General features: G+C 35.5%; 1 long non-coding RNA gene across 2 annotated transcripts; it reads left to right on the top strand.

Annotated features, from left to right (window-relative positions):
• The first annotated feature begins 2,321 nt into the window (after positions 1–2,321).
• LOC110351871 (uncharacterized) lies at positions 2,322–16,439 on the top strand. 2 transcript variants are annotated; one of them, XR_011807894.1, is made up of 5 exons: positions 2,342–2,431; positions 8,725–8,942; positions 12,512–12,702; positions 14,329–14,366; positions 16,162–16,439. It is a non-coding gene; the product is annotated as an uncharacterized lncRNA (long non-coding RNA). The 2 variants fall into 2 exon arrangements; XR_002399875.4 differs by lacking the exon at positions 8,725–8,942 and having other exon boundaries at positions 2,322–2,431.
• The last annotated feature ends 8,605 nt before the right edge of the window (positions 16,440–25,044 follow it).

Raw genomic sequence — 25,044 nt, forward strand, 5'->3', positions numbered from 1 at the left:
CGTTCCAGTGCCTGACTACTCTTTCTGAGAACAAATGTCTCCTAATTTCCAACCTAAACCTCCCCTGGCACAACTTGACGCTATTCCCTTTAGTTCTATTGCTAGTTATCTGGGAGAAGAGGCCAACCTCCACCTCCTCACAATTTCCTTTCAGGTAGTTGTAGAGAGCAATAAAGTCTCCACTGAGCCTCCTCTTCTTCAGGCTAAGCAACTCCAGTTCCCTTATCTGCACCTCATAAGACTTGTGTTCCAGGCCCTTCACCAGCTTTGTAGCCCTTCTCTGGACACACTTCAGTAACTCAAATATCTTTCATAAAGTGAGGGGCCCAAAACAGAATACAGTACTTGAGTTGCAGCCTCAGCAGAGCTGAGAACAGGGGGACTATCACCTCCCTGGTCCTTCTGGCTACACTACTCTTGATGCTGGGTGCCTTCTTGGCAAGACTTCTTACAAGCCAGGATGCTGTTGGCCTTCTTGGCCACCTGGGCACACTGACAGCTCATGTTTGGGCAAGCATCGATAAACACCCCCAGATTCTTTTTATCTGCACAGCCTTCAAGACACTCTGCCCCAGGCCTGCACCGTTGCATGGGGTTGTTGTGGCCAAAATGCAGGAACCAGCACTTAGCCATGTTGAACCTCATCCCATTGGCCTCTGCCCATTGCTCTATCCTGCCCAGGTCTCTCTGCAGGGCCTTCCTACCCTCCAGAAGATTGACACTTCCACCCAACTTGGTGTCATCTGCAAACTTACTGAGGGTGCACTCAATTCCCTCAGGTGGATCCCATCTGGTCCCATGGACTTGTGACAGTCCAGGCAAAGCAGCAGGTCTCTAACTGTTTCCACCTGAACTGTGGGTGGTTTCTTCTGCTCCCTGTTCCAGAATTTATTACTGAAAATTTTATATTGTTTCTTCCATAGTAAGATGTCACTTCAGAAGATAGTATTTTGTCTAAAAAAAGTGCAGGAAACACCAATGCCAATACTGTTTCAAAGTTATTTCTGTAAGGAATTTCAATTTTCAACTAAAAGAAATAGAACCATGAACCAAACTTCAAGGATTTATATTTATAGGGATCTCTACTGACTTTAAGAAGAATATATGTTCCAGAAGAGATGATTCCTGCCCCAAAGATATAGAACCATATAAAAAAAAATTATAGGTTGGAACAAGAAAGCATTGGCATGATCTTTCCGCAATACTTATTTCCGTTGCCTATGAGGATGGAGAAATTTGTATCAGTCAGGAACTGCATATAACTTTTTACTTCATCCTACTGCTTTATCTCATAAAGACCAACCAGTAGTACCAATGAACTCACTTTTGCAAAAATAGTAACAGTATCATTAACAGTTTACTACTGAAGTCAAACTTAGGGTTACAGTAAGTATTAAAACTTTTACAGGATCATGAAGGAATCCCGATGAACCAAGAACACAATTTGAAATTTCTTATTCCCATTGAGATTTTCTTTATAACTTCTCAGATTTTTTTGCCACCCCTGTATTAACATTACTGAGTCATGAACTCTTTAAAAAACAGGACGTAAAACTAGGGAATTCACACATGTCATACCTGAGGTTATATCTTTGATTTTTGGCACTGCCACAAATAATGCAAGACTTTCAGGCACGCTAATGTAGTATTTGCATATGAGCCAAAAGACTTTTTTATTCTCTGGCCTGTCTTTATTTACCTTATAGCTTAGGCATTCTTTAAATGCATTTGTGTCCACGAACTAGCGCAAAAGAGATTATTAGTGCTTTCTGAGCAATGAAAACAAGCAAGCTAAGCGAAAACACTTTTGAATTTTTCTAGCTTTACGTTGTAGGTTCATGGCTCCTTCAACATTGTGCTGTCAGCGTATTTTACTAGCCTATATCATTTTTATAGATCATGAACAGTAGATGCCTAAATGTTGACCCCTGTCAGGCCCCAGTAAATCTAGTTTTCCACAATCTAACATAACTTCTCTGTTTTCTGTTTTTCTATCAGTGCTTTATCCACTCCCATGTACTTCTCTAGATCCTGGCAACTTTTAGCTTAAACAGAGACCAGTAGTATGGAACTTTGTCAAAATGTTCTGAAGATCCAAATAAATTATACTGTGTTTTATCAGCTTTGTCTGCAGCCTCCTGAAACATCAAGTTAGCCAAGACCTTTTCTTTCTAAATCATTCTGGTTATCTCTGTTAGTTTAGCACCATGTATTTACTTTTATAACATGTCCTTTGCTGTATTCTGTATTAAATACCATAGTGATGGAATTGCAGTTCCTTGGGAATGCCCTTTTCAACTTTGTGTAGAGCTGTACTGTATTATCCATTCATTTCACTCATGGTGTGTTAACTGAATAGAACAAGCTTTCCCGTACTCCACTGAAAACCAACCCCAACTACTATATGAAAAGTACTATATGAATCCTAGAGGTGTTTTTTTTTTTGTTTGTTTGTTTGTTTTTTAATTATTATTTGTTTGTTTGTTTGTTTTTGTTTTGTTTTGTTTTGTTTTTCCTCCAGATTTCTGTTTAGGGGTCACTAATTGTTCAAAGATTTCCACTACTGCTTCATAAGTTTTGAACAGATTAATCTTTACAGGTTTATACTGAGGACTGTGATGTCAACAAAGTTACATCATCTTTACAGCAAAAGTTTTCAAAATATCTTCAGCAAAGTATAGAATATTTGAAAGATACTTGAGATATTGTTAGATATTGTAGGCCATTGGTTTTTTGGTGGTGGTGGTGGTAGGGATTTTTTTCTAGAGGATATCTGTGCTATCAATTAAATCATGCAGATATCAATATGTATACCTAAGTTTCCATTTCAAATTGGATTTTAAAATTTTGTAATCAGTTTTAATTGGCCATCTTTTGCAAAATCAGTTTTGATTGGCCATCTTTTTTTCTGGGATAAAAATCCTTTTTTTCAATGCTTAAAACTGGTTATTTTTTTCCTGAATATTAAAGACTTAACAAGAAGACATGTTAAGATGAATATTTGATTTGTTCATTTTTCCAAGAAAATTCCTGTTTTTATAAAATCTTCACAGAATTTATTTTTAAATGACTTGCAGATTTTTTATGTTTTGATCTTGAAATTGTCAGTTTCTTTAAGATTTGATTTTTATGTCAAAGTCAGTCAACTGCTAAGGTAAAATATGTTTATCTGTTCAGTTATCACTTTTTTTTTTTTTTTTTTTGGAACTGTTGACACTACTGTCAGCTTCAGTACATTTCTTTTTCTTTAAACTATCTATAGACCTGATGGACTGAATAAACATTTGGTTTGTTAAATCAGTGTTATCAGTAACACCTGTTATCCGTAACAGCTAAGCATCTTGTAGCTCCACTTCTGCTATTTGAGGATTGTTCATGAAAAGACATTGGCTTTGCTTTGAAGTCTCAATATGCTAAACATAGGGTTCCAGTGCTATCCCCCAAACATTTTCAGGGACACCCTAACTGACTTCCAGATAGATTTCCCAGCCGATGGATATTGGTCCCTTGAAGATTTTGTGTCACATCTAATTACTTTGCAAGAGTCTTAGGCAACCTACTGTGTCTCAAATGGCATAAAATAATTAAACTCACAGTGGAGTTTGTGTCCCCTATTTTAGATATGTGCACTGAAGATATTTTTGACTGGGCAGGTCACATTAAACCACTTTTACAGTCAACTGAATAAAATAGTCTCTTCTAGTGTGCAGCTCATCTTAATGTATTTTAGGAATCATTGAGAAGAAATGAGTCTTATCTACAAGTGCTTATTTCTCTCTATGAGTTTTCTCTTGAGAACCCCATGGATCCTAGAGTACAGGTTTCTCTGGTCCGGGTGCATTGGATGCCCCAGTAAGGAAAAAGAATTAAATCCATCATCAATGCATTTAATGCAGTCTGTAAGTCCAAGTGTAGCTCTTTAGTATCATCATGACAGGACTCTAGATTCCTTTTCATTTATTTATTGCAACTTGTTTTCCCAAACAGTTTGTTTTAAATATGTAACCGTCTTGCCTGAGTGTAACTGAAATGCCTACATGGGCCTGGTAGATGTGACAGAGAACCTTTGGAAGAGCTGTGTTTCCTGGAATTATAGTTGCAGGCCAAGAAAAACACACTTCAAATGCCACTGAGTGTTTACATTTCAGAATCTGACTCTGTGTCTGGATCTCCAATGACTTAAAGTGGAGGTCATGTGGGCACCTACACTGCAGCTCTTCAAAAGTTCTGATGTCTGAAGGAAGTGAAATTGCACTTTTTCTATTAATATGCTCACAGAATGATTCAGTTGATTAATATTAGGTATGCAGATCCATTGAGATACCCATATGAGAAATGCAGCCTAACCTGTTAATGTAACCTGTAGGAGTATAACTGTCACTCTAGAGGTGCATGAATTGTTTAAATCCCAGATTGTAACTGTCTGCTAGGCACTAAAAGCCTATGTTTCAGCAGGTAAATTGCATCCTTAAGTTTAGGCTGACTAGCTCTAGAAGAACTTAATGCTTGGAGGTAGGAGCATGACGTTTCTCTGAGAAATCCTGAGTATAATGATATTGCTAAATAAAATAAGTACGATCAGAAAGAGTTAAAGTACCAAACGCTTGTTCATTCACAGTTCTTAGGGCACTCTCTGGCTGTGTTTTAGATTAGCCCATCCCGTTCTTTCCAAGAAACTTTTGTTATAAGTAGAGATAGTTCTACACTGGATGAATATGAGCCATTTTATATTACCTGGTCTCTAGATAGGTACCTGGTTTCACTTGTTTTTGAAAACTCTCCCTCAAAAGCCTCAATTAAGGCTTTTCCTCTTTAGCTGGATGTAAGAAGATTTGCTGTACAAGAGATTAAAAAATGTAAGAGGGCTCCTGGTCTAGTTGATAGGGGACTCGCAGCAAACTGGTGAATCTCAAGAACTGGTGGCTGCCTGTATATTTAGCTTGAGAAGACTTGGATAATGTACAAAAACAGGCCCTTTATCCTTTTTCAGTAACAGAAATACAGTTAGAATTCAGAGTAATTCAATGTCAAGTACAGAGTATATTCTTGAACAGAGGTTACACGTGTGTCAGCAGAATCTATTTTTGCTCATGTACTTCTGCATACAAGCTACAAAAATCCACTGAGAAGGTCCATTTTGATCTATACAGATAGGAGTGCATGAATAATCCAGGGGGGAGTACCTCTGTACTAAACTCTTTGTGTTTTAAAAATGATTCATTTAAAAAATCCATACTGAAGATATTTGGAAGATAAGCCTTTCAGTGATAACTTTCATTTCTAAACAGAGAAGGGATTTGAACTCAGGATTAGACTATTGCAATTGTTGAGTTATTTTTCTTCCTGGAACCAGTACTGCAATATTACAGTCTACAAAGCAAATCCTATAGAACTCTATAAACAAAACAGCATCTGGATGGCTACTTACTTAAACTGAAGTAAATATATTAAAAGAAGCAGCAGCTGCCACAGTTAAAATATGAATTGATTTAAATCCATGATCAATTCACCCTGATCTTTAACATAGTAATCTGACATCATGGCATTGGTCAGCACAATTCAATCTTTTCAATCTTTTAGGAAATAAAAACAATAAATAAATAAATAAAAGAAAAAAAAAGCTTACTGGCTGAATTTCTGTCCTGTTGCTATCTTACCTTGAGGTCTTTATTGATATTTAAATGTTACAATAAGAGCCATCACAGAGGGAAAAAAAAAAAAAAAGTGGAGGGAGGGGAGAAGGAGGGATAAAGGTGTTTAAGAATAGAATGAGAGAAAGAGAAGAGAAAACTGACTTATTTCAATAATCTCATATAGCCAATTGCTGCAACATTTTCTTCTGCCTTTTTTTTTTTTTTTTTTTTTCTGTGGGAAAGTGTAATAAGCTTGCATTGATCTATGGACCTTATTCCTTGGGGAAATATGAGTCACAGATGCATACTTTGGAGACACTCTTAAAAAATATTATCTCTCAAGTGTTGTGTGAAGCTTTACAGCCTTCTTCCTGCAAATCTTCCATGTCACTGTTAGAACCAAGTCCAGAATATTTACATCTAAACAACTTATGGCATCTGTCAATAAAAATTCACTCTGCTCCTAAACATTTCTAAGTGCAGCATTTAAAACTGCATAAACAGGAGTGAACTAGTAGCAGTCTAAAGTTGTCATCATTGACAGTTATGATTTATCTTAACTCTCCCTAGCCATTTGGCTAAAGTTTTAAGTAAACACTTTCAGTCTTCCTCATGTTCTCTTTACTGCCACCTCCCACTAATAAGAGATGTTGCCAAGAAAAGCAGCCAGACAGTTCATTTACCTCCCAAACTTGCCTGAAAGTAGCTTGCCTGGTTTAGACAAGGGTTGAAACTACTACTGCACATTTTCAACAGATGGAACAATGCTTCACAAATTATTTACATTAAAGTTATTTGCTTTCAGGATGTGTGTTTAACGAATGGTTACTTGAATGAAATATTGCAGCTCAGACAGAGAATGCAAGCAATTCAAGCAAGCCATTTATGGTGATAGATGTAGCTGTGATCCTTAATTTTCTACAAAGCAATGTAGCATTTTGTCCTCATTCTTCACTAGCTCCTTGAATCTGACAAAAGTATGGTTTCTATTTTCACTCTCTTCCTCCTCTGCTCTCGTTCTCCCCTGCAGGCATAGTTCCATTAATCAGCTATGTAGCAATAATACCTTGCACTGATAAGACCTTCTATCATTAGCAAATCTTCAGAGATCCTTGTAAATATTAAATTCATAGGATCACATGAAGAACTCATAGTTATCCCCATTTTAAAAATGAAGGTATAAAGGTTTTACAAAGCCTTTATGTGTTAATTGAAGCCAGCCAAATACAGAAATAAACTCTGAAAATCCAACTCATTCGCCTATGTTCAGTTTCACATACTGTTGTTTTTCTTTAAAAGAATATAATTAATTAATTAAATAAATAAATAAATAAATACAAGGTCACTACAGCTAGCTAGCATCACTACTGTTCTGAAATTTTAAATGGGAGAGTGAATTGAACAGAAACTTCTAGTAGTTTTTAAAGAAGAAAATCTGTATGGAGTTTTTCCTTTTATGATCAGCTTGAGTTGGACAGCATAACATTGCTACATGGCATTACACTATGAAACTTACGAAAATAACAGAATCCAGCCATCAATTATTATTAAATAATAGTTAGGTAGACTGGACAGTTGCAAAAAAACAAAGAGTAGCTTCAAAAAGGGGGACCACTCCACCTTGAAATTCTTTCTGTAGGCTAGTAAATAATTTCTTTAAAACACCAGACCAACAGTATGATTGGAAAAGTTTTATCAATCTATACAAAATAATAGGAATGTTCCTGACAGTTTGCTGTTTGATTCTGCAGAGAAGATCATATTAGCAAAAATCCCAAATGAATGTTTAGCATCCACCAAAATGAACAAGTAAAAAATAAATGAAATAAAATAAAATAAAATAAATAAAATAATAAAATAAAATAAAATAATTAAAATAATAAAATAAAATAAAATAAAATAAAATAAAATAAAATAAAATAAAATAAAATAAAATAAAATAAAATAAAATAAAATAAAATAAAATAAAATAAAATAAAATAAAATAAAATAAAAAGGCTTTCCTCAGATTGTGGAATGCCTCAATACTTTTTGCTCTTCCAAGAGGAACACAAGATAGCATTTCCCAGGAAGATCTCTTCCTTTTTAATTGGAACTTCATGGGTTTGGCAGGTTGGCTGGGTTTACAAGCTGAAAGGTGATATTCTCCATCCTTTCCTTGGGTTGCAGATATCAACCTGGATCTGCTTATATATTTTTTTCTGAACTAGTGAATTTCTTGAAAATTTTACAATTCATGCTTTCTAAATTTATCCATAATTTTTCACCCTAGACAAGTTTGCAATAGAAACAAAGTGTTTTTTTTTTGTTTGTTTGTTTCAAAGAAAATGGTTAAGTTCTTCATTACAGACTTTGAAACATCTGAAACTTTGAAACATCTACAAAAGCATAGAAATACAAAATACTCATCCTTGAGTAAATTAAAAAGCTAACCTTAGCTACTCCAATGCCCTACATTATTTCACATCTACCTTTCCTTTGATAAGGATAAAATATTCTCTTCCTTCTTCCATTTGTCTTTCATCAAAACTGTACTATCTTTTTATTTGGTAGGAAGTAAGTTTTAACTATAAAGAATTCTTTACCAGATATATTCTTTTTCTATTGTTTCAATTTGCACTGGGGCTTTCTGCTTCCTAGGAAGTTTGTTTTGAAATCATATTTACTCAAATGCATATCCTTTTGTTTTGTGACATTTTTGGAATATATAGATTTTCAAGATGGTTGTTATTTTTTTAAAAAATCATATCTCAGAAGATTTCACAGTATACACGTTTTATAACTACCCCTCATCCCCCAGTACTCATTTATATAAACTAGCTTTAGGCATACAATGCTAATCCCTCTAGGCTTCCAATGGGGAGAGCTATGTCCCACCATAGAGCAATTTAATGTAAGAAACTTAGTGGGATATAAATCCATAATGCTTCTTACTGAAACTAGCAAGTTTCATTAACAAGTTCTCTTCAAAAGCATCCTAAGAGTGCTTAATGCACCATGGCAGTGATGAAGACTAGCAGCATAGTGGGCTGTATCAACAAGAGTAAAGCCAACAGACTAAAGGAAGTAATTATTCTCTTTTATTCATTAGACTACATCTGGAGTACTGCATTCAGTTTTGTTCCTCCTCCCTCCTCTATCAGCTTAAATGACATTCATAAACTTGAGACACCCCAGTGGTGAGCTGCCAAGATGGTCAGTGCTGGACAACTCACTCTGCATGCAGAAGTTGAGGGACCTGGGCCTGTTCCTCTTAGAGAAGAGATGGCTTCTGGGGGAAAGACTGCCGGCTACTGACAGGAAGACCAGGTGACTCACTAAAGTGTGTGCTGGGAGAAAGAAAGATAATGGTCATAAACTGAAATATGGGAAGATTTTACTGTTCATAAAGAAAAACATTTTCACTGTGAGGATAGCCCAGCATTGGAGCAGGTGTCAGCTGTCTCTTACACCTCTTCAGTGGAACCATTGTTGTGATTAGGTTTTCGATCCTTTGTATCAAGTGCACGGAGCCTGACTGAATTTAAGAAGAGATTGGACTGTGCACTTAGTCACATGGTCTGAACTTGGGTAGACCTGTGCGGTGTCAAGAGTTGGACTTGATGATCCTTAAGGGTCCCTTCCAACTCAGGATATTCTATGATTCTATGATTCTATGGAGGTTGTACAGGCTCTGTTCCTGCAGGTTTTCTAGATCCAAATGAAAAAGTCCTGAGGAACCTGACCTGACCTGATTGCTAACCCTACTCTAGACAGGAAGTAGAACTAGAAACCTCTGTAAGTCTTTTCTGGTCTGAATGATTTTATTATTTTTTGAAATTAAAAATAATAAATAAATAAAGGAAAAAAATCTCTGGTGTCAATTCAAAAACGTGAGAACAAGCATTTTTAAACCCAAATATATTTTGTCTTCTGTTAGTGTAAGTGGAGACATAACTGAAGTTAATGGCTATACTATGTAACAAAACTACTATAAGTGGAATAGGAATAGTCCAATGTGTTTTATACATGTAAATAATATTTTAGGTTGATGTTGCTAACACTAGAGGAAACATTTTCCTTTTTGTACTGCTGTTTTCCTTCCTGACATACCAGGGAACGTTGTACTTCCTTCTTAGGGTATGTTCTGTGGCACTGTCCTCTGTGTAACACCAGGCTCAGAAAAGTGTAGTATAAAACCATTCATCCATATATATACATGGTATGGAGTATGAAACATTGTAAGACACTAAAATCATGGAAAAATGAAGTACAGAGGTAGTACAAGGAAAAAAAAAAAAAAGTCATTTAAACTCATTTAAACTCATTTAAGGACATCAGGATCTGTGCCCAAGTATGGTCTGAGTGTTAAGTTGTGAATGTGAAGGATGGAAATGAAAATATAATGAAAAATTTCATTTACACTTATCTGACCTGACCTGATCTCTGGATAAGAGGTTTGTGTAATCTTGAGAGCTATACTAGACACCCTAATGAAGGCAACATAGTTTGAGGGTCTCCTGCGAGAAAAAGACTACTCATAAAATATACAAGTACAAGACCAGATGTCCTAGGAATGGAAGATAGAGGACAGTGTATTTTGTATGGGTGCTCATCTGAAGGATAACATTATCACAACCAGTTAGCATTGCTAGTTAGAAAGAGATATTTAGGTTCAACAACATCAACTAGTAGCACCCATGGGTTAGAAGAATTCATCTAACCTAATGTTTGGAAGAATCACAAACTCACAGAATGGCAAAGGTTGGAAGGGACCTCTAAAGATCATCTAGTCCAGTCCCCCCGATGAGCAGGATCACCTAGAGCACATTGCGTAAGATGGCATTCAGGTGAGTTTTGAATATCTCCAGAAAAGGAGACTCCACAGCCTCTCTGGGCAACCTATTCCAGTGCTCTGTCACCTGCACAGTAAAGAAATGCCCTCTCATATTCAGTGTCTCAATAAGCCCAAGAACAAAGGATTCAAGGCACACAAGAATGATAATGGGAGAATCTGACTCACATCTGAAAAAAAAAACACAAATGCCATAAGGTGCCAAAATGTTCAACTGAAGCATTTTGTAGGTTGTAGAATACAATAGTAACATCCTCCAGCCATTTCAGGGGACATTTCTTGGAAGGAAACTAAATGGAAAATAAATAATGAAAAGTGTTTGGCCCAGAGTGGTGTGAGATTGTAGTTAGCAATGCTGTCTCCAGCAATGAAAACATGAACACCAGTGGGCATTAATGTCTGAATTATGGTTTCTTTCTGTATAGCTCAGTTTTCAATCCTGGCAGTGCTATGCATATTAGATTATATACACAAATTCTTAATATAGCATAGTGCATAATATGCGACTTAATAACATACAAAATGTGCTGAATAGAATGCAATGGAAAGTAATAATTTCATATTGTTTAGTGTTTAATATATTGCAAGTATTTTAAGTCTATAGAAACTCATCTATCAAGAATTCCTGTGCAGCTTTTCAGAGAATTCAGTAGTTTTATTCCTCGTTTAATACCATGGCAAGCAAACAGACAAATAATAATAATAATAATAATAATAATAATAAGTGGGCGGTGATTTTGAGTGACCCCTTTTATCAAGAAGTAAATATCTATCTTTTGAAAGCATCTACTTTCTTTAAAAAAAAAATAAATAAATAAAATAAAATAAAATATTTATTTTTATAGCTCAAAACAGAAAACACAAGTTTTTTTCTCCCTCTTTTTTAATGGTTTCATTATTGCATGTTTCATAGGAAATAGGAAGTCTTACTAGGAGTGGCTGAGAGAGCTGGGGTTGTTTAGCCTGGAGAAGAGGAGGCTCAGGGGCAACCTTATCACTCTCTATGGGTACCTTAAGGGAGGCTGTAGTGAGATGGGGACTGGTCTGTTCTCCCACGGGCCCAGAGATCGGACAAGGGGAAATGAGCTAACATTGCACCAGGGTAGGTTTATGTTGGATATTCGGAAAACTCCTTTACTGAAAGGGTTGTAAGGCATTGGAATGGGCTGCCCAGGGTTGAGTCACCATCTCTGGAGGTCTTTAAAAGATGTTTTTAAAAGATGTTTAGATGTAGAGCTTAGCGATATGGTTTAGTGTTAAGCCAGAGGTTGGACTTGGTGATCTTGGATCTCTCTTCCAACCTAAATGATTCTGTGATTCTGTCTGAAAAGATAAAAAAACCTGCCTTACTAGATACCTCTGTTTGCAGGTATTTTGGATCCATTGGGATGATGGAAAGCAATATCATGGATGTTGACTTCCTTTAGAATATAATGGAATGGAACGGAATGGAACGGAATAGAAAAGTAGAACAGAACAGAACAGAACAGAACAGAACAGAACAGAACAGAATAGAATAGAATAGAATAGAATAGAATAGAATAGAATAGAATAGAGAGGCATTATCCAAACGCCTCTTGAACACTGACAGCCTTGGGGCATCAACAACCTCACTAGGAAACCTGCTCCAGTATTTGACCACCTCATGGTAAAGACATTTTTCCCAATGGAAAAAACGGGTCTGAACCTCCCAAAGTGTAGCTTTTTGCCATTCCCATGTGTCCTTGTCATTGTTTACTAGGTAGCAGATGCAGGCACATCCCTCCCCATTTCACAGAATCACCCAGTGGTTCACGTTGGAAGGAACCTCTAGAGATCATCTGGTCCAACACCTTTGCCAAGCAGGGTCACCTAGTGCACATTGCACAGGATCACATCCAGGTGGGTTTTGAATATCTCCAAATAAGGAGACTCCACAAACTCTCTGGACAACCTTTTCAAGTGCTCTGTCACTCTTACAGTAAATAAATGTTTCCTCATATCCAGCCAGAACTTCCTGTGTTTCAGTTTGTGCCTCTTACCTTGTCCTCTTTCTTCTCCTCAGGAAGCTACAGAGAGAACTGATGTCACCTCTCAGCCTCCTTTTCTCTGGACTGGACAACCCAAGTTGTGAGGACAGCCTCTCCTCACAAGACATGCCTTTCTTTTATCAGCTTGTTACCTCCTCTGGACACTTTTAAGTTCCTTAATATCCTCTTTATATTGGGAAGTCCAGAACTGTACACAGTATTCAAGGTGAGGCTGTACTAATGCTAAATATAGTGGTAGATTCACTTCTTTTGACTGGCTGGCTATGCTATCCTTAATGCACCCCAAAATGAAATTTATATATTGCTTGGCTCCACCCAGAATCATACTCTTCAAAATGTTTTATAGAGTCCTATCCCCACACCAGTACATATTTGTATTTTTGTAGAATGAGCAATGCAGGGAATTCATGAGCTCAGAAAATCTTCAGAGTTCCTTTTGCTCAAACCCACATTCTGGTTGTTAGGAAATGGAGAAAATACTTTGTCCACTGCAAAGACCATAAACATTGATGTAAGTCCAGCTGTGGGCCCCTCCACATGACACTGTACAAATTCTTTTGACACAAGCTGGCACAGACTTTTCAAAGGCATCCATCCACCTTTTCTAGAACTTTAAGTGAGACTTCATTTTATCACAAAGGCACCATGTTCAAGAGTAGGAATACAGATCAGTCTGTTGTGGATCTCATTTCAGAGACCATGAATTTAATTAGCAGTTTCTCCAAAGGAGACTGACTTCCTACATGAATGCAGTTATATTACTTGGGGTCAGGTTCTCAACTAAGTTATGCCAGTGAACAGTAACTAAACAAAAGCATGCAAACAGCATGCAACTTCAGCAACATTACAATAAATTTGGGAAGGAATGGAAGCCAATATTGTGGTGGGTATCTGCATCAAAACCTGACTGAACAGAAGAAAAACTCTTGGGTAAAATTATGTAAAAGAAAGTGGAAGAGAAATTTAATATGATTCAAGTTGCAATGTGAAAATAAAATAGTTATCAGCAACTTACTGATAACAAATTAAACAATTTACCACTATTAAATAATTAATCATTTTACTGATAATTCATTAAACAAAAATGTATTTACAATGACTCATATCTGTACACTGATCTCTTTCTTCTAAATAACTGCTATATAATCTTAAACGAAAATTACAAACTTCTGACACTTTTTGGTGGAGAAAACATGTATATCTAATAAACTGTGATCATTGCTGTTGAAATATTTGTACACATATCACAAATTTCAAGTAACACAAGATGACTTGCAAATGTTATACCTTGAAGACAATTTTCCCCTCTTTTTTGTGTTGCATTTTGGCAGATGTCACATGCTTGTATAAAACAGTAAGCCAATAATTTATACATTTGTACTGTGCTTGTGGACAATGAAAACCACCAAAAGAGTGAAGAATCTCAATTTGGATTTGAATACTATAGTTTAGGCCCAGATTTTATACTTTATCATTGAGTCACAATAACATTATAAATGACATGTTTTGCAGTGTATTGTGTAACTATTATTTATGTAGTATCATAAATATACATCATTATAATGCAATGATCCATAAACTGTAACTGGATCAAAATAGGACATAAGTAAATCCATGTATCTAATGTGCTCTGAACTTTGGAAAAATGCTATTAGAAATGTGATGTTAATGGGGAACCTGTGTTCTGGACAAACTAAATTAAACTAGCATACCTGAACTTTGTGAAAATCTGGATCCAGACCTCAGCTTTTGAGCTCTAGTCTGTCCTGCAATCAATTATGCAATACTTGGTTACCAGAGATGGTTTCAGGAAACCTCCTCTATTTTTCAGCTGTTTGCGTTCTGCACAGATGAAGCATTAATCTTCTGGTAAGTTCCATTATTACAGTCTTTTCAGGAACGAGTGCTGAAATCACTGGCTGATGACACAAAGTGTTGAAATAAACAAGTATTAAATCATTAATAACTAAGCATAACAGTATCATCTTGGCTGCCTCTGGAGAGTTTGGAGTGGTATGGGATACAAGTGATGTCCTTTGGTATTTGCCTGTGTTGACTCTAAATCTGGCCACGCTGAGGCAAGCTTGGCAGCTGCAACACCCACATGCCAGTTCTGGAATTAAATTTTCCACCAGTTGGAAAGGGAGCTGGCACATTTGCTTGGCTGGTTCTAATAAAGTCATTTCTGGGCTAGGTCTATAACAACCTGTGGGACTGTTTAATGGCCAAGCTGCTGGTGGGCTATTTGTTTTAACACGTCCATTATCTTATGAAAGAATTTTCCTGTCTGTAATACATCAGAGGATGAAGGCTGGTAAAAAGGCAAAATATATTGAATCTTCAAAATTCTTTATGGCTTTGAGGGAAAATAGGCACAGACAGTTTTAATCTATTTTTCTACAATACATTTTAAGTGAAGACATTTTATACTCTATAAGATTAATAGATCTCTAATGGAATGATCCTGTAGCATTTGAAAGAACTGGAATAATGTTTTCTACATAAATATATTGTTTCTGTAGGATTTGCTAGAAATATAAATTTATGTATAATTAGATGTTTAAAAATATTTTATCTAGTTATATAGTGGATAAGTTCTATATAATGACTTTTTTTTTTAAAAAAAAAAAAAAAGAAAAGAAAAAAAAACACTATTTGAGAGGATACTGCCTGATATTATGTTTTCTATTGAAGTTTATCTATGTTTCCATAAATCTCTAACAGGAAGGGCACTTGCATTTCTCCCCATTTGGAATACCACCAAAGCTTTCATCTGGTTAGAGGGAAGGGGATCCCTGTCTCAAAAACAAATCATTTTGGGGGGGTTGGAAAGTCAGTGGGAGAGATGTTAAACCAGAGTAAATCAAAATCATTTACTTTTACTAACTGGTAAAATCCTGGCTTAAATTTAGATAATTACAAAAGTAGTGAAAACAGCATTCTCTCCATTGTATTATGATCGGGATACTTGTGCCATAGACTGTCTCAATCTATGATGTTTAAAAGTCTTCCTACAGACCAGATACAAGCATTTTGTATAAATATTTTAAAATATTTACTACAGAACAAAACCATATTGAAGTCATATTTTAAAATGTACTTTAAACTGACTTCAGACTTTGCATAGCCACTGATGTTTATTCTTTGATCTTACACAGAAAAACTAAATCTTAAGCATTTTCCATCACTAGAGGTCAATTGAGCCATCCGTACAGTAAACGTCAGCTTTTGCCAAATCTCCAATTGCTTAATGGTGATAAAAGCAACAGAGAGGGTAGAGAAGGCCCATGAAACCCTGCGATTTCCCTGGAGGTCTTTCTTCTTAATGTTTATTTTTTCAGAGCTGCTGAGGAGCAAAGGACACAGCCTGACTCTGGGGATGCATGAGGAAGAAAATCCTGCCCTGCAGAAGGGCAGCCACATGATGATAGTGTTAGGCTGCCTTCTTGCTTGTCTGAGGGGTGACTGTATTGTTCCCATAAGATTGCCTGTGTCTAGGCTACTTGTTGGTGTTGGTTTTCCTCCTTAAAGTCCAGCTTCTAGAGTTGTAAAAAGGTGTTTTTATTTAAACAGAAAGAAGAATATTTCAAGTTCTAAAGAAGAAATGTTGAAAAGAAGAATTACACCAATCTGGATAAGAAAAGGTTTTTTTTTCTTCTTTTAGGAATAAAAAAATATGATTGTGTTTGTGGTGTGACTCACAGTTTCTGAACCATTGAGGCCACAGGTACTGTATTACCCCTCTACATTTCATTTATTCACATGTATTGTAATTCTCAGTGTAGGTTTAGAGAAACAAACAAACAAACAAAAAGCACTTTGATTCTGCAAGAACCTTCATATTGGTATTATTGGATTTGTCTGCTGTGGAACAGGATCTCAAGGCCTTTATGAACAGCTTTCAGTATCTTCTTCCCAGTTCAAATCAACCCCTATAAAATACATATAGCAGATATTTCTAACTTTAAAAAAAAAAAAAAAAAAAAAAAAGTCAACTCCGTAAGGAATCCCTTTGTTTGTTTGTTTGTTTTTCCCTACACAAATTAGGTCAATATTTTGAATATATATATATATATTAATATATATAAACTTACATAGATGTATCAAGGTGGTGGAATTCAGGTTGAATTTAAACAATATCCAAATGAGCTACCTGAGTGCCTCAGAAGAGCCATAATTTTGGCAATCTGTGGTCATGTTCCTATATGCATTTCAGCCTAACTGTCTAAATTGTATTTCTGATAGTGCACATCCTTTGGTATTTTTGTGCCACTTTCAGAAATTATTCTTCTATGGACCAAAAAGTTCTGGAGAACTGAAGTTTCTCTTAAGTAGTTTTATAACTACACTGTGATATAAAATTCCAAGAGCAAGCAGGGATTCACCTTCCTGTAATAAAATTCTTACCCTTATCAGTCTTAACATAAAAAACTGTTACTGTTTATTAGTTCTATTGCAGCTTTGTGTAATGAATCCTAAACAGCATTAAAATCCTGATGTACAAAGAACATAGTCTTAATAATGTATAGTCTTAACAATGTATAGTCTTAATATATCCACAATGTTGGTATCTCACCAGAAGCTGGTTTTAAGAAGAATAAAAAATGTAAAAATAGGCTGACTGAAAATATGGATGAGAATCTCTTCTCAAGCATGAGGGGAAGTGGAAGAGGGTGCAGAGGCGTTTGTGAAATGATGATAAGGACTGGCACCATTAGTGAAGTGATGGTGGAAGTTGACTGAAAAATTCGACATTAGATTTGATAGGGGGTGTACCAAGGATAAACCCAAGGCCAAGTGTTTGTGAAGAGAGTGGGAAATGGTTCAGGCTAGAGCAGTGCAGAATCTTCAGTTAGATTTGTTATAAATTTACTGAAAAAATGCATTTCCTATCATGTGTATGCAGTTAACATATATTGAATAGTAAAGGTATCAGAGGAAAATAAAGTGCAGTTTTTTTATCAAAAAGTTTACAGACAAGCAATATTGGCATGGTCACAAAATACCTCATTTCAGTTCTCTCCTGCATCTGGAGATCTTAATCATACTATCACACTATCTGAGACATTGACAATTTGACAACCAATTAGATAGCTTAAGCTATATTCCTTATGGTAATAACACAGTTCTAGCTGACAAGAATAATTAATATGTCCTGGAGTACAGATCAAAACTTCCTGGGTACGTGGCTAATCACTGGGTCAGTAAGTCATTTTCATACTCTTGTTCTCTGTCTTCATATATATTTTAATACACACAGTGATTTAGCTCCATCATGAGTGATTTCAGTCTCAGTGAAGTTTACTTATTAATTAAGATACCCAGCTGCTTTCTGTTGACTTCAGTTCAAATCCACCCACTTCTAGTTTCAAAATACTATGCCTTCCTCCCACCCCTGTAGGTTGTAGTTGTATAAGACAAAGTATATTTCTGGAAGTAGTAAGAGATAGCTTCTAAAGCCCTAAATTGAACTAGAGAATTGAGACAGTCTCAGATATCTTGTCTATATTCTCTACTACTCTACTACTGGATAAGAGAAGATTAGTATCACATCCTCCTATGGAGTCGGGTGAATTCAGCCCTCCTAGAAATGTCAAAAGTGATTTCTTTCTGTCTGAAATAAGCCCACCACACTAAACAGAGATACTTTTTATTTTATTTTTTTTTTATATTACTTAATTATTTTTTTATTTTATTTTACTTAATTATTTTTGTTTTATTTTATTTTATATTTATTTATTTTTTTATGTGTTAAAATATGCAAAACTATTCAAATTGGCTTTGATCTCAGTTGGATGAGAAACAGGTTGCACAGAGAGGTCCTTGGAAATTTTCAAAACCTTATTGAATAAAGTTCTCAGCAGCCTGGTCTGACATAATTCCTGACTTTGCTGTGAGCAGAAAATTTTGCTGGATAACTCCTGTGGCCCTTTGCAGCCCGAATTATCCTAGGATTCTATGGTCTTATGTTCAGTCAAATTTAATGATTTTATCGAGTTAGTCAAACTAGAAAAGATCAATATTTTACAGAAGACTTTAATATCTTCTTATTACTGATGTGAATTCATCAAAGTTTACTCTCCTCTGAGGTAATTCAGAAGATACTCAGATGTTCACCGTTTTCATTTATTTATTTACTTCCCTTGATACCAGATAGACCAGATGACTGAGAGAAAAGATCTATGAGCTCTAGCAATACTGATGGATATCTGAATGGTACAAATGAGATCACCAGCATCACAGAATATTAAGGAAGCTTTCTACCAAATTTTGATTCTTGAGGAAAAAAATAATATGTATATATATATGTATGTAACATGAATCTCTATTTAGAGTCTTGTAAAATATAAAATTTCACACAGTACTCCTATAAACATAAAAACACAAAGCTAATGAAGTTTGTTTAATTTAAAAATTCATAAAATTAAATTAAGTCAATATTAAAAAAAAAAGTCCTCAAAACATCCACCAATTTGTAACTTAAAAAAAAAAAAGCCTTAGAACATTTATCATAGAAAGCTGTAAGAAAATGGCTGAATGCCATTCCCAAGTGATATGAAGTCATGCAAGTTTATTGCCACTGACTTCAGCTACTATTATGTTACACTTTCAAAGTGTTTTGAGATGAATATGTCAAAAAAAAAAAAAAAAAGTGTTTTCTTCCTTTTCCAGGATGCTATTTGTGGTCTGGATACTCCTCTGTGATAAATTCCTGTAAACTCAGAGAGTTTTAGGGCAGAAGAAACACTAACTCAACTAATCTAAACCTCATATGTAACTAAATTATAACATTAATCCATTTATACTTACATGAAATACAATTTTTATGTTTAACTGATGTTTTCTTTCCAGAAAGATGTGATCTGAAGGTGTTGGGAAATAAAACATCTTCTGTTTTTGTGGATCTATAAAAAAGTTGGTCAGGTGATTCTGTGCTTATTTAATCTAGGTTTCTTTCCCAGTTGCTTTCCACATATAGTACAAGTTTTTTGTTTGACATCTTTCTTCTATATAAATCTTACAAACTTGGGCTTCCTTGTTAATTTAAGATAATTTTCTTACTATTCTGTAAGTATCTCCAAAGCCCTAACTGTCTTCTTGAACTTTGTAATGAATAAGGTTCAAGAGCAGCTGTCTTTAAAAAAAGAATTACTATGTAAGTCAAAGATGAAATAATGCATCTATTAGAAAACTCACTACAAAGAGAAACAAAGAGAAATGAACTTGAACAGTACTTTGAGTAGCTTCTACATGAAATTAAGTGTAAAGATAATAATTATCTTTTGGTTTTGGTCTAATGCTGAGAACTAATTTGTCCAGCCATCTCTGACAAAGCACTATCCATATATTTTTGAACTTATGTATCCTCATTTTGTTGTTTTTGTTGTTATGCTTGGCTATGGCTACAACTGCACTTAACATTTTTATCAAGAACACAATGGACAGTTCTTTGGTCCTTGTATGCCTAAAATATTTTTTCCCAAATAAATAAATAAATAGTTTCTTCCCACTGTGCCATTTCACAAAGACTATGTTCTTTTGTGACTCTTGGGACTCCCATTCTTTCTTAGTATCAGTGTGCCATAGTTTAGCTTCATGGTGACACAAAACAGGCTGTTCTGTTGGAAAAACATGTGCAACTAGCTGCCACATTTTCTTCTGATAGCCTGTGCTCAATATCTTGGTGAAAATGTTCTCATATCACAATTCCAAAGGAACTTTACAGACAGACCAAAATGCCCAGGACAGCAACATGAAAAATACATAAGGAAATGCCCCTGAGGATATCATTCCTCTTCATCCAGTAGCTTCCTAGTTGTATCAGGACATTCACTTTGATTCCATCCATCTGTGGAATATGGTACTGTTATATGCTATATGGTACTGCCTATCTGCATTTAAATATTCAAGCTATTTCAGGACAGATTCAGTTGAATAACTTTGCAACAAGGATCATAAGATTATTAACAAGGATCATAGGAAGAATATCATTAAGTCAGACAAATAATTGCATTTTTCATTAACTGAAAAAAATGCTGTGAAAAACAGTCTTAATCTGCATTAAGAAAAAAATATATATATATGTTTTCATGCTAAAAAGACCAAAAAAAAAGTGAAAGACAAACTTGATTTTAAGCAAATATATGATTTGATCTGAAGTCCAAAGGTTTTCATTGTCCAAGATCTGTATTGTAGCAAATAAACTATCCAAAAGAAAAACAAATGCTTGTAGTTACTAAAGAGGTCTTTGTAAAAGACTTTTTTTTTTCTTTCTCTAAAGTAAACAAATCAGTTTAGTGTGATAGCTTCTGATTATTTCTAAAAGAAGCAAAAATCTACGTTTTATGAACTTTCCTAGCTAACTGGGAGTCATTTCATATTATGGATAAGACAGAGCTGTCTAGAACTTCAGGAGATAAAATACTATTTAATTTCAGATAAGCTTCACTCTGCAGATCTCTGAAGAATTTGAATGTCATAGTGACACTTGCTAAAGAAACAACTAGGATAGATAAAAAACAATTACTCCTAGAAAATCATCCATTTATTTAACATCAATAACAAAATGCAGATTCCCATCTCATAAAGTTTCTATCTGGAATATTGCTAAAAGGCATGAAACCCAACTACTTATTAAGAATGCAATGCAACCAAGATAGAAAACAATAGGTGGCAATATCTCCTAACAAGCCTAATGTGCAAAGTTCAATGCCATATGCAATCTACTGCCATATCCACTATCAATACTTTCCCTCTGAGTCACATGTAAGTACTGAGAAAAGAGATTCAGCATGTCCACAGAACACAATGTGCATCCAAGAGAACGGCATGTTTCCAACCCTATGGAAGGATGTACGTCACCAAGCTCTGCTGAAAGCCATTGGTGTCTCATTTAAACAGGAGCAACCCTTGAGCATTTGAGATCTATGGCAGGCAGGAATTTGACATTTGTTTGTTTTAAATAAGTGTTGTGCTGTTCTGCCACTCTGTTAAGCTGCAGAACCACAACATGGTCTCTAGTTTGCTCACTTAAATGAAATAGTAAATGAAATCATTTTATGTAAAGAGCTAATTTATCCCAGAACTGTTTCTAGGTTACTTTCTTTCTGGCCTTCATGTTTATTTCAGCTGACTGACTCATATGGCAATGGAGAGACCAGAGCGATTCACTCAGTGCTAGTAACAGCAGAGAGATCCTGTGTAAATTAGGAATTGTTACATGAAGCAACAGTACTGAAGCTGGGCATGCAGCTGGAGAAAATATTTCATCTGAGTCTGAAGAGCTAGGACAAGCTTTGCTGGATGTCAGATCTGAGAGCTGATGACTGTTCCAATGTGACTCAAAAGGTATAGATTGTATTGGCAAGGCAAGGCATTATGAAAGACACAGAGAGTTCAGATGTTATCAAAGCCAAGTTTTGTTCATGGTCTGGTCACTGAGCCACTCTTTTTGAGACCTCCCATATATTTTTTTTTCTGTTATATTTTGATTGTGAGCCCTCTGGGGCTGGGTTTGGGGGTTGCTCTTCCTCACTACATGCCTGCATAGGGATTTCTGCAAAAGGCTCCTGATTTTGACAGAATATTAAACTCCTGGAAGGCAGCTCAGGAAACCTCATTTTCTTTGTATTGCTGGAATGCAGGATCTTTCCTGAAACATTAGTTAAATATGGAAGAACAAATACCATGTCTCATCTTCATTTCCTGGAAGCACTCTGCTATTCAATAGGTTCTTCACTTAAAAAAAGTGACTATGCAAAGAACACTGTAGACAGGAAATCAGATAGTCCCCTCTGGATTTTTCATGTTAATATAAACATGGAGTAAGGAATCATGGAGAGTAGTACTACCCCTTTTCAATTTAACTTTTCATCTGCCTGCAGTTTTTGGGGAAGGAAGGAATGTTTGCTAAGGAAAGGCAGGAATGTGATCGCATGGATTGCCTTCTAGGTTAAAAAGTATAGAAATATCCATGCACATACACACATATATCTATGAACTTGTGTCTGCACCATTGAATCAGGTACTTAATACACTTTCAGAAACAAGAGAGTCTTCAAGCATGATGAACCTCTTTGTGTATAACTGGCTGGTTTAGAAAAAAAAAATGTTTAAAATGCAGCTGTTTGCAAGCTATGCTTGCTGAGCTGACTAATTCTGCACGACACTTCAGGGAGTGTGATGAGAGTTAAACCCTGTATCTCAGTACCACTGTTATAGTTGTTTGCTCACTGACATGATATCTACTATAGAAAAGTTATATCTGAATAAAGATATAAACCCAGGTTTTCAAAATTTATTGTAGCTAATGAACTTCCTTTTTGAGTCTGAGCTTTGCATTACCAATTATTATTTTTCCCTCTCTCTTTAAAATGTACTCCCGAGTGCAATATGAGATTGAAGGATAGGCTTTCCAGGAGCATTCATCAATAGTCTTGCACGTTAACTTCCAACCAATTAACTCAGACCAGCATTCAGTGCTTGTATAAATCCACTCATATGATTATTTTTTTTACCTAAAATGAAATTATTCAGGTTGTAGTGTGGTTGTAGTAAAGAAAAGACCCTCTCAAGATAGACACTTTATTTTATCTAAATTATTGCATGGTGATTATACAGCCACAGCAGGTGTGTTACTTTCAGGTCTGAAAATCACAAACTGCTTTTCTCTTCTGCTCTGTTGATACTTACCTGATGCAACAACTTAAGTCCAGTTTTTCTTCTTCCTTTTTGTTCTGACAAAAGCTGGCACATCATTTCAAAATAACTAGTGGTGTACCGAGAGTAATTTTATGGAATTAGAAAAGGGGAAAATTAGTTTAAAATATGCATATATTTATTACTTTAAATTTCTAAAATAAATGTTTTTCGTGTATATGTGAAAAAATACTCTTTTTCCATAGAGAAATGATCAACAGATTAAGAATACACTTTAAAAGAACAGATACAGAAAATAATAGAATGCTTAGATTCCTGTATTGTGAAGGCAACTGGAGTAGAAGGTAGTAGCACCACAATGTTTTAAAATGACTGTAACTTTTGCCTACTTCATTGTCACTATGAACAATCTTGAGAAATAAAGCAGAAGACTCATTCTCAGTGTTCCTACTGTGTCTGCTGCTAATGTTATATAAAAGTGAGCTACATAGAAGTGAGTGAAGCTGAGATTATTCTGTAGGTTGCCATACATCTGACAGCTTTAACCCAGCTAGTAAGAATTTGATGGAGATCCTGAGAAAGAAACATTGCTCCTAACCCTTGTACCAGACAAAATTTTCTTTGCAAGTGCTACCCTTGTTAGCAATATTAAAGTTAGCATCTCAGTGTCTAGCCTATAATTATAAACAGACCTCCATCTGATTACCCAGGAGTATCTCAAGAGTGGCTTCATTAATGAAAACAGGCTGTTCTGTGTCCTTGGGACAAGTGCAGGAGAAATACTGCCTTTGGTCTCCATTTAGAGGCCTGACAGAGCTTGGACAAAAACTGCAATTAATTCTTGTATTTTGTGGTATGAGAAGGGAAGAAAGATCCGCTGAATAAACTAGCATGTTGATATTATTATTTTTTTAAAATATATATATATATATATATCATATGTATTTTTTCATATCATTATCTACTTCATATCTTTAGGCAATGCCTAATAAAGGTATGTAGAAATGTGTTGAATGAGGTGTTCACTTCTCATTTGGATCAAACCTAGATTGGGTGACCAACTCTCTTAAGCTCCTTTAAAAAAACAGCCTTTGAGTTTGTTGGGAAAGTTGCTGTTCAGTTCAAACAAGAAAAGGAAATGGGCCTGCAGGGGTTTCATGGGGTGGGGACATAATGAAGGAAATTGAAAACCAAATGCTTTTCTTTTTGTAACTTCACAAACATTTGTTAGATATTAAATTAACATCATATTTGGTTTTGCAGGCTGGATCCCACATTAGTAGCTTCAGTTGCTAAATATGTAAAATCTGAACAGTTACTACTTTTTTAATCAGCGAAATTGCTAACTGTGTTCTGTTGGTGTTGGTTTATGGAGGCCCCAAATATCCAATGTCCTGCCAATTTTGTTTTCTATTTTGGCTGATTAACTTAGATACAGAAAGAGGATTAGCTTCCCTGTTCATCATGAATTGTTGGTATAATATCGAGTATTGATGCTATCCTCAATCATGTGCAGACTGCAGGCACTCACAGAAACCCTATTAGTACTTGTTACCCTTCATCATAAAACTTTTTTTCTTTTTACACAGTTACTCCTTTCACCTAGGACAATGAAGCAGATCCACAATTGACAGTGCATGCCAGTCCCCACCCAGCTGGTCCTCAGTGAAAAGGGGTTACTGGGTTCTACTTATGAATCTCTAAGAAATACATTGTGGGTTTTGTTGCCTTTTTTAGCTCTATCTCTGTGATTTATGAAATAATTATGTCAGCTTTCTACAATATAGAAATTCATTACAGATTAACACTCAACTATCGGATCCAAATGGGGGAAAGGCAAACAATAAATGCTGCCTAACTTGGAGAAATATCTAAAGAACTGCGCCTT

The sequence above is a fragment of the Anas platyrhynchos genome, chromosome 3, assembly GCF_047663525.1.
Source record: "Anas platyrhynchos isolate ZD024472 breed Pekin duck chromosome 3, IASCAAS_PekinDuck_T2T, whole genome shotgun sequence".
In the NCBI taxonomy this organism is placed as follows: Eukaryota; Metazoa; Chordata; class Aves; order Anseriformes; family Anatidae; genus Anas; species Anas platyrhynchos.